This window comes from Triticum dicoccoides, chromosome 1B (genome assembly GCF_002162155.2).
Source record: "Triticum dicoccoides isolate Atlit2015 ecotype Zavitan chromosome 1B, WEW_v2.0, whole genome shotgun sequence".
In the NCBI taxonomy this organism is placed as follows: Eukaryota; Viridiplantae; Streptophyta; class Magnoliopsida; order Poales; family Poaceae; genus Triticum; species Triticum dicoccoides.
In genome coordinates, this window is record NC_041381.1 from 505,375,497 (window position 1) to 505,385,221 (window position 9,725).

The 9,725-nt window shown below is 47.5% G+C and overlaps 1 non-coding gene across 1 annotated transcript; it reads right to left on the minus strand.

Annotated features, from left to right (window-relative positions):
• Window positions 1-5,635: 5,635 nt before the first annotated feature.
• On the minus strand, window positions 5,636-5,717 carry TRNAS-CGA. Its single transcript has one exon. It is a non-coding gene; the product is annotated as a tRNA-Ser (tRNA).
• Window positions 5,718-9,725: the final 4,008 nt, after the last annotated feature.

Here is a 9,725-nt window from a genome sequence, read left to right on the forward strand (position 1 = left end):
GGTCTTCGGGAGGAGGACCTCGATGATGTAATCTTTGATGAGAAGCAAGCGCCGCCAACAGCTGGCAGATGGACGGCGGTGGCTAGGGTTCATATCGACAAGCCTTATAGTCAGTACTGGTTCTTCAAGAATATGCGGGTTGCCTGGGACTTGGCCCATGATGTGAAGTTTCGCCCGTTGGAAGATAACCTCTACACCATGCAATTTTTCTGTCTGGGGGATTGGGAACGCGTGATGCAGGACGGTCCGTGGAATTTCAGAGGTAATGCGGTGGTGATTGAGCCGTATGACGGAATCACAAAACCCACCGAGGTTGTTGTTGATACCATCAACATATGGATTCAAATCCATGATGTCCCTGACCTGTATGCACACCTGGTAAACCCTCTAGCAGCAAGGGTTGGCGAGGTCTTGTTTTCAGAGCCAATCACACAAGATTTTGCTGGCAACTTCTACCGTGTGTGGGTAAAGATTAATGTACACAAGCCCCTGAAAAACGTTGTCTCCATGATCCGTGATGGAAAGAGACAGATATATCGGGTGAGATATGAACGCCTCCCCGATTGGTGCGCGGTCTGTGGGCACCTAGGGCATGTGTACAAGGAGCATGGCGATGGCATCCACCCTCGTTCTGCTCTGTACTTCAAGGACTGAGGGCGACCTGGAGCATGAATGTAGGTACAGGCCCAGGAGGGGGCCGTGGTAGAGGCCGTCGAGGAGGACGGCGTGGAGGCCGCTCTGGCCGAGGAGAGAGGGGAAACAGCAAGGAACAAGAATCTGATGATATGATTGATCCTGATCTGGTCATGCAGGAAGCAGAGGGGAACCGCAAACGTCTACCAGATGATCCACGGATCAGAACTATGTCTGCTCAGCTGCAATCGTCACAGGACCCCCCTCCTCTTCTGCTTTCGGCTGTGGCAGCAAGCCCACCACCAAAACAAGATCCTAAGAGACACCGTACGAACACTAACAAGGCAGCCATGAAGAAAGGTGGTGCACTCGACAAACCCAATGATGCGAGATCGGCGACCTCCTGTGAGGAGGATCGCCGGGCACAATGAATATCTTATGCTGGAACTGTCGTGGTGCGGGCAAAGCCGCGACAGTCCGAGAGCTTCGTGATCTCACGAAGCAGTTTGCCCCAGCCGTGCTATACATAGTCGAGACTCAAATTTCTAAAGCACGGGTCGAGAACCTTTCTGATACATTAGGTTTTACTCATTCTTATGCTGTTGGTAGCTCAGGCCGTAGTGGTGGCCTCGGTTTGTTTTGGAATGATGCAATAAAAGTAAATGTCTCAGGTTACTCAGAGTACCACATTGATGCTATTGTTAGTTCACTTAACAGCCCAGACTGGCGTCTCACATGTGTATATGGCGAAGCGCAGGTGGGAGAAAGATACAAAACCTGGGATACACTCAAAGCCTTGGCTGCAACAAGCTCCTTGCCGTGGATGTGTCTGGGTGATTTTTAACGTGGTTCTTTTTGCACATGAGCATGAGGGAGCGGGACAGAGAAGGCAAGCTCAAATGGACGGGTTCAGAGATGCGCTTGATGTGTGTGCACTTGAGGATCTGGGCTACCAAGGTAGAGCTTGGACTTTCGAGAAGAAAACTTCAGGAGGTGCGTATTGCAGAGTCCGCCTCGACCATGCAGTAGCCAGCAATGATTGGATAGCGCTGTTTCCCCATGCAACGCTTTTCCATGAGACAGCAGCAACATCGGATCATGCGCCAATCAGGCTGCAGTTGGAGCCCCGGAACACCATGCATACCAGTAAGAAAATCTTTAGATATGAATTGTATTGGGAAAAGCACGCAGAGTATAAAGATGCCCTCAATCAGCTGTGGACAGGAGAGCCCGGGGCAGTCACGGTCGCCGCATTAAACAGAAAGCTGCAGAATCTTTCGGTCTCCCTAACACAGTGGAGCAGGCGCGACAATTGGCCAAGTGACTAAAGAAATCAAAAAGCTACGCAGGGAGCTGGACGTTTTGCGAAATGATCCTCAGAGAGTAGCACCCTCACATGCAGAGGTCAAAATCTCAAATAAGCTTGTTGAGATGTATCATATGGAGGAAATTTTACTCCGACAGCGGTCGAGAGTCGAGTGGCTCACGGATGGGGACAAAAATACTAAGTATTTCCAGCGCAGAGCAAGTATGAGACGTCGGAAGAACCAAATCAAATTGCTGACAAGGGCAGATGGATCAACGACAAACGACCCCTCTGAGATGGCTGGCCTGACAAACTCCTTTTACAAGAACCTGTTTATGGCAGAAGGCACATCGCGGGTCGAGGAAGTACTTCAGTCGGTCCCGTCCAAGGTGACTATGGATATGAACGAGGGTTTGTTGGCTCCGTACACGGACGAGGAGGTAAAAACGGCATTACTTCAAATGTTTCCCACTAAAGCACCGGGTCCCGATGGATATCCGGCACATTTTTTCCAGAAGCATTGGGCTCTGTGTGGGACCGAAGTAACTGAAGTGGTGCTGCGCATTTTGAGGGGCGAGGAAAGCCCGAAGGTGATCAACGAAACTATTCTTGTTCTAATACCAAAGGTAAAGGACCCGACCCAGCTTACTCAATTCAGGCCAATTAGCCTCTGTAATGTGCTTTATAAAATTGCTTCCAAGGTCCTAGCCAATAGGCTAAAAGTCATTTTGCCAGAGATCATATCTGAGGAGCAGTCAGCCTTTGTTCCGAGTAGGCTAATAACAGATAATATCATTACTGCTTATGAATGCTTGCACTTCATGAAGAGGAACAAGGCTCAAAGGAATAGATACTGTGCGGTCAAGCTCGATATGATGAAAGCATATGACAGAGTTGAATGGGAATATTTGGAAGCTATAATGTTAAAATTGGGGTTTGCACCAACATGGGTAACTTTGGTCATGAGAATGGTTAGCTCGGTAAAGTTTTCTGTCCTTTTCAATGGTACAAAGCTTGAGGATTTCATGCCTTCAAGAGGGATCCGTCAGGGGGACCCCATTTCTCCATATTTGTTCTTGATAGCAGCGGAGGGCCTTTCGTGCCTCTTAAAAACCACAAATGAATCATCGCACCTGAAAGGATTACAAGTAGCTCCAACGGCCCCGCCGGTAAGCCACTTGCTTTTTGCTGATGATAGCCTGCTGTTTGTTAAGGCCAATATTGATGGAGCAAATGAGTTGTCATCCTTGCTTGATCGCTACTGCATGGCGTCTGGGCAATGAGTGAATTTATTGAAATCATCAGTGTTCTTTAGTAAAGGGTGTTCTAACGAGTTGAGGCAGGAAGTGAAGGATGCTTTGAACATCACTAATGAATCCTTGTCAGAACGGTATCTTGGCTTGCCTTCTGATGTAGGAAACAGTAAGAACGGCGCATTCAAGTTCCTCAAAGATCGTGTGTGGAATAAAATCAAGGGGTGGATGGAGAAGATCTTGTCGGCCGGTGGGAAAGAAATACTCATAAAGTCTGTGGCACAAGCAGTTCCAGTGTTCTCCATGTCTTGTTTCAAGCTTCCACGCGAGCTTTGCGAACATTTAAACTTGCTGATACGAAAATTTTGGTGGGGGAGCAAGGAAGGAAAGAGAAAGGCAAGCTGGGTTTCTTGGAGTACCATGACCAGACCCAAGGCTTGTGGAGGTCTGGGCTTCCGTGATATCGAGCTATTCAACCTAGCCTTACATGCCAGGCAAGCTTGGAGAATCTTGACGGACCCTGAATCACCCAGTGCACGGATCCTACGTGCCAAATACTTCCCCTCGAGTGACTTTCTACAGGCCGAACTTGGATCGGCACCCTCGCAAGTTTGGCGTGGAATCCTCGAAGGGCGGGACACTATGAAATAGGGCCTGGTTCGGCGCATTGGTGACGGCCAGACGACACAAATCCGGCAACACAATTGGCTACCCCGACCTCATAACATGCGACCAATCACAAGCAGAATCCCAAACCCTCCACATCTTGTGGGGGAGTTAATCCTACCGGATGCAACTTGGGATCGAACTACTATCCAGGAGGTTTTCTTGCGAGTTGATGCTGCGGCCATCCTCTCCATACCGCTCTGCACCAGACATATCGAGGACTTCTGGTCATGGACACACGAGAAGAATGGGATCTTCTCGGTTCGCTCTGCATACAGAATGTTGATCAACACAAAACATACCCGGGAAGCATGGTTGGAAGGAAGAGCTGACACTTCAAACTCGGAAGCAGAGCAAAAACAATGGTCAAGGCTTTGGAAGATTTCTGTTCCTTCAAAAGTCAAAATCTTCCTATGGCGTTTGGCGCAGCAGTCCATCCCTACGGCCGATCTTCTCCACCAGCGGAATATGTCAACGGTTGACACTTGTGGCATCTGTGGAGCAGCGGACTCTTGGCAGCACTCTTTGCTCCATTGCAATGTGGCCAGGTCCGTTTGGGCACTTCAACCCATGGAGACATTCCAGGTCTTGGAGGAGACTACGGAACCGGATGCAAAAAGGTGGATCTTCGCTCTGATTGAGGCTCTCCCGACCCAGGTGTTCACTCAAGTTTTGGTCACACTCTGGGCCATCTAGCATGCAAAACGGCAGGCACTACATGAAAACATATTCCAAAGTCCAATGGCCACACACATGTTCGTGACCAAGTATCTCAGAGAGCTGGAAGATTGTAAACCGAAGGAGATGTGTCGCCAGACTACGGCTCCCAGAAGCCGGGCCAGATGGATACGGCCTCCCCAGGGTTTTGCAAAAATAAGAGTTGATGGTGCGGTAAACAGAGCAAACAATGAGGGATCCTATAGCGCCGTTTGCAGGGACGAGGAAGGTATGTACTTGGGATCTTCAGTAATACGGTGTGTTGGAGTCACCGATCCAACTACATTAGAGACCCTGGCATGTCGTGAAGCTTTGGCCCTTGCTTTGGATTTGTCGCTAACCCATGTGGAGATTGCCTCAGATTGCAAAAACGTTGTTCAAGACATTAACCTTGGCACGGGAGGAATGAACGCGAGCATTGTGAAGGAGATTAGACAGTCAATTACTCTTTTTTATAGTTGTGCCTTCATCTTTGAAGGTAGAGTATCAAATCAAGAGGCTCATAGCCTTGCTAAACACGCTTTTGGTCTGGATCCGGGGCGCTATGTGTGGCTTTTAAACCCCCCAGACGTCAACTGTATCTCTATGAACATCATTGATTAATAAAGCGAGTGTGTTTAGACTCAAAAAAAAGGAAAGGTTTTTAGACGGGTAGCAGAAAACTGAAAAGGTGGAGAAGTTTGAACTGTAGAAGGAGAAATCACAGGATTTCAGGGATCAGCCGATCAGCGAGGTTATTCGGATTGTTTCTTTTTTCCCAGTCAAATGTTACCCCAAAGGCCCAAATACATGACAAGTGGGTCTCTGTATTCAATTTTTAGAATTTGCTTGTTCGGCGGGTGATCTGCACACATAGCAGTCTTGACTTGCTAAATTCCTATGTAGTCAAGTGACCACACATCCAAAACGTGGCGAAGACACTGGACATGCGGCGAACGCCCGTTTTATCTGATGGGCTAATATTAATAGGCAGGTTTTGTAATGTGCTAAAGGCATGTACTGTACAATGATTGATAAGGCAATCTTATTTTAAGCCTTTCACGTAATGCGTACAAAAACTCGTCGACAGCAGGATTCGAACCTGCGCAGGCAAAGCCCAACAGATTTCGAGTCTGTCTCCTTAACCACTCGGACATATCGACTTTCTTGAAAAGGAATGCAAGTAGAACTTACTTGTACGTGCTCAGATCTCATTCGCGAGTCTTGCATGCTGAGAAATTAGCTCACGTTCTACTCCTTCCAAGACCAGACCACCGCCTCCATGAGCAACTGTGCCCGAATTCATCCAAGGTGGATTCTTTCGCCCAAACTATTCCATGCATATGCATGTACTGTACGTTGCCGCCATTTCGCTTTCACGTTCTTTTTGTTTTCGTCTCTTTTCTCCACAATCTTGCATCGAAGGGAACACGGCCAGCCCCGCCACATGGTCCTCAACTCGGGCTCCCCGTAAAAGGCAAAAACAGCGCGCGACAGGCACGGGACCCCCCTCTTTCCCCGTTGCCATATTCTGACATCTCACTTCCTAGCTACTGAAGCTAGCTAAAGTATAAGCTACTGTACCAGCAGCTAGCATTAGCAGTTGATAGATCTAATAATCGTCGGTTTGACACCGGAAACATGATCGGGTCTGCGGGATTCAGAACCGATTCAATGCCCAACCGATCCAGTCTAATCCTGCTGTCTGCTGCCAACTCTCTCTGCCCCTCCGTGCGACAATCGCCGATTGTTTCGTTGTTTAATCTCCCCTGGCTCCATCCGGTCTAGGCTTTTCCCTGGCACGTCCCGTCTGTCATGCCTTCGATCGATCGTCTTTGAGCTATCATTGTTAATCCCGTCTTATCTGTCGAGAACCTTCTGCCTTTTCCCCGTTCTTCCATCAAAATTAGTAGCTCATTTTGCTTGTGTTTTTTGTTTTCCTTTTTCTTTTCCGCGGAGGGGTGATTAGGATTGCTTGCGTTGAGCAGCGGTGCAGCATATATAAAGCTGGAGCAAGAAGTCCAGATTAAGATTTGTTTTTAACAATTGGTAGCACTCCCAAGAAGCTAGCGAAACTGGTCAGGGGATTGCAGACGCACGGACGCGAATGTTATCGAGAGTCAGTGGCACTAAACAAATCGTCGTCGTCGAGGCTCTTGTCCTCCTCCTGGATCGCCAGCGGCTAGCCAAAGCATGGGGTGCAAAGGCTTTCAGTAGTGGGCAATGCACTTTAATTGTCCCTGCAATTACTCGCTCTGGAGGCAGGATTATGAGATTACACAACAGCCTCGCCTTATTTTATCCGGGATAGGCTTGATGTTGTTCAGGGAGAGGGGGCAGGACAAAAGCAAGTCTGCACGGGGAAAAATAATGCTGTCAGTCATAAGGAAGGTACATAATTTCACACCATGGGTGCTAATCATTGTTGGTTTGATCTGACGGGTAAACAGGCCAATTAGATGTACTTCCTGCGTTCCTAAATATTTGCCGTTTCAGAGATTTCAAATGGACTACCACATACAGATGTATATAGACATATTTTAGAGTGTAGATTCTCTCACTTTTCTCCGTATGTAGTCACTTGTTGAAATCTCTAGAAAGACAAATATTTAAGAATGGAGGGAGTAATAATACTCTTAACAAAAAAAAAAGGAAACAGATAACGTTAAGTGAAGGTGCCCACACACCAACGTACGTCAGCCTCGATCGAACTAGCGCGCCCTGATCGGGGGCGCCTAAAAACCAACTTAGGTTTTGGGCCCCCTGTCGCGAGCGCTACATTAAAAGGATAACTGGAGAGAGCTGGTGCCCTGCGAGATCATAATTCACTTACGGTTTACTCTCCTCCCGATATTCTCACCCCATCCGATCAGGGGGAGTGCTGCAGTGATTGGAAGACCCGAGCCAGCCACCGTCGCGTCCATGGACAGTGCTGGTGGCAGCCTGAAGGCATCAGGACGTGCACGAGATCGACCATGACCTCTGCATCGTCCACCAATCCCGCCTGCAACGAGCAGGCGATCATGTCGACCTCCGTGACCTGTAATGGTCCCAAAACCTTCTCTGCTCATGTCAATTGGGTGGGCTAGATGCAATCAAATTATGTGTATGTAGCGACCCGACCCAAATGGATCAAGTCTCTGTGCTCCGGTGTCATCCCTGGATCAGTAATGCTGACACCACACAGTACTTCGAAGGATTTATAGCAGAGTAGCAATCACACACTTATTACATCGTTTGTCCAGAAGAGGACTTATTACAGTAATCATGGCTTAAGGCCATCTAATAACGATAACAGTGGAAGACTTGGAAGATAAGTGAGTCCATCAACTCTAACGGCATCACTGAGTATAGAACCACGACCTAAAAGCACCTTACTCGTCGTCTGAAAAGTCTGCAACATGAAAAGTTGCAGCCCGAAAACGGGTCAGCACATGGAATATGCTGGCAATGTAACACATAGAGAGAGGTAATGAGTATTGGCTATACTACATGCATATTTGGCTGGTGGAAAAGCTCTATGGTTACAGTTTTTGCATAAAGCCAGTTTTTCCTTACTACAAAGGAATAAATTTATTTAACTATCATGATGGTTGTTAAACATTGAGAATGGTTGACAGCATCCTCAATCCCAATTAAAAGTACTCATTTAAAACCCAACAGTATTAATTAGAAGTAACATGTTGAGATTCAACAGGATAATCCAAGTACTAGATACTCAAGATGTCCATAACCGGGGACATGGCTAATCATGATTAGTTTGTACACTCTGTAGAGGTTTGCGCACTTTTCCCCACAAGACTCGATCGCCTCCGCTGGTTTCTCGCACTACATGGTGTTTAAGAAACGGATGACCGAGACATAGTCTTTCAGAAGCGCTAGCACCTTACGATGGGTGGACCGGTACACCTACATCCCCTACATCTGCTAGTCCACCACTATAAGAGTTCGCACGACTTAGTCAACTATGCCAGAGCCCATAATGGCTTGTGGCTGCACATGTAAGTTACTAGTATGAATTATCTTATGATCCCTTTGAGCCTGGGTGGCGGTCCGAAGAAATACAGGCAAGTCCTGCTAGAAAACAGGTGCCTCAATCCACCCAGATGCGTATTTAAGTTGCCACCTTAGATAAACCATTAATAACAATCTCACATCTGTCATGGATATTCACCCACCCAATCCACGTCTACTAGCATAGGATGGCATAATAAGCAAACGTAGAAGTAACTCCCAAAGGTTTCATAAGTAATACAGGTAATAGGTACTACCTCATCTACTTCCCATCCCACAATTTAATTAGATCCTAATCATGCAATGTTTGAGGATAGATCTAATGCATAAAAACTGGGTAGTAGAAAGGTATGATCAAGTGTTAATTGCCTTGCTGACGATCCGCGAAACCTAGAGACTCGAAGTAACAAGCGGCGCACTCCGGGTGATCTGTCGCAGACAAACAACAAGCATACAATAAGTACTCATCTAATGCACAGGTAAACCTCGAATAAAAGATCTAACCAGAAAGTTCAACTTAAGAACCCTGGTGGCAAAAGAATCGAATCAAATAAAGCAACGAAAGTCAAACGATGAAAGAAAACAACTCGGTTCTAGCAAGTTGAAACTAAGTCAAATTTTACAGTAGCAAAACTTTGTTTAAGTTGATTAGTCGGAACGGCGGTTTCGAGATGAAACTTCAGGTGCTTGAATCACCTGATTCCGATAAACGAGCGAGAAGATAGACTAGAAAGAAAATCGGATCTGAAATCGCTATCAGAAAAATAGCAGAATAAATCCGATGAGAAAGAAAACGACCAATGGTTGAACGAACGGACGTTCATTAACCGAGGCAAACTGGTGATCACGTTCGTTAGGACGAACGGTCCGGCGAACGCTTGCTAAACAAAACAGGAAAGAAAAACCGGCGAGAAAAACCGATCTAGGGTTTCGGAAAGAAAAACCGAAATGAAAAACCGATCTAGAAAACCGGAACGGAAACCGGAACGATTTACGAAAAACCGAACCGAGGAAAAGAAAAGGTGACGCGGCGCGGGGCTAGTACCTCGAAGAGGCGAGGGGCTCCGGCGGCGGCGGCGTTGGGTGGTGGCGGCACTTGGCGGCGGCGGTGGCAAGCGGCGGCGGCGGTGTAGGGCGGCGGCGCTGGGTGGCGGCGG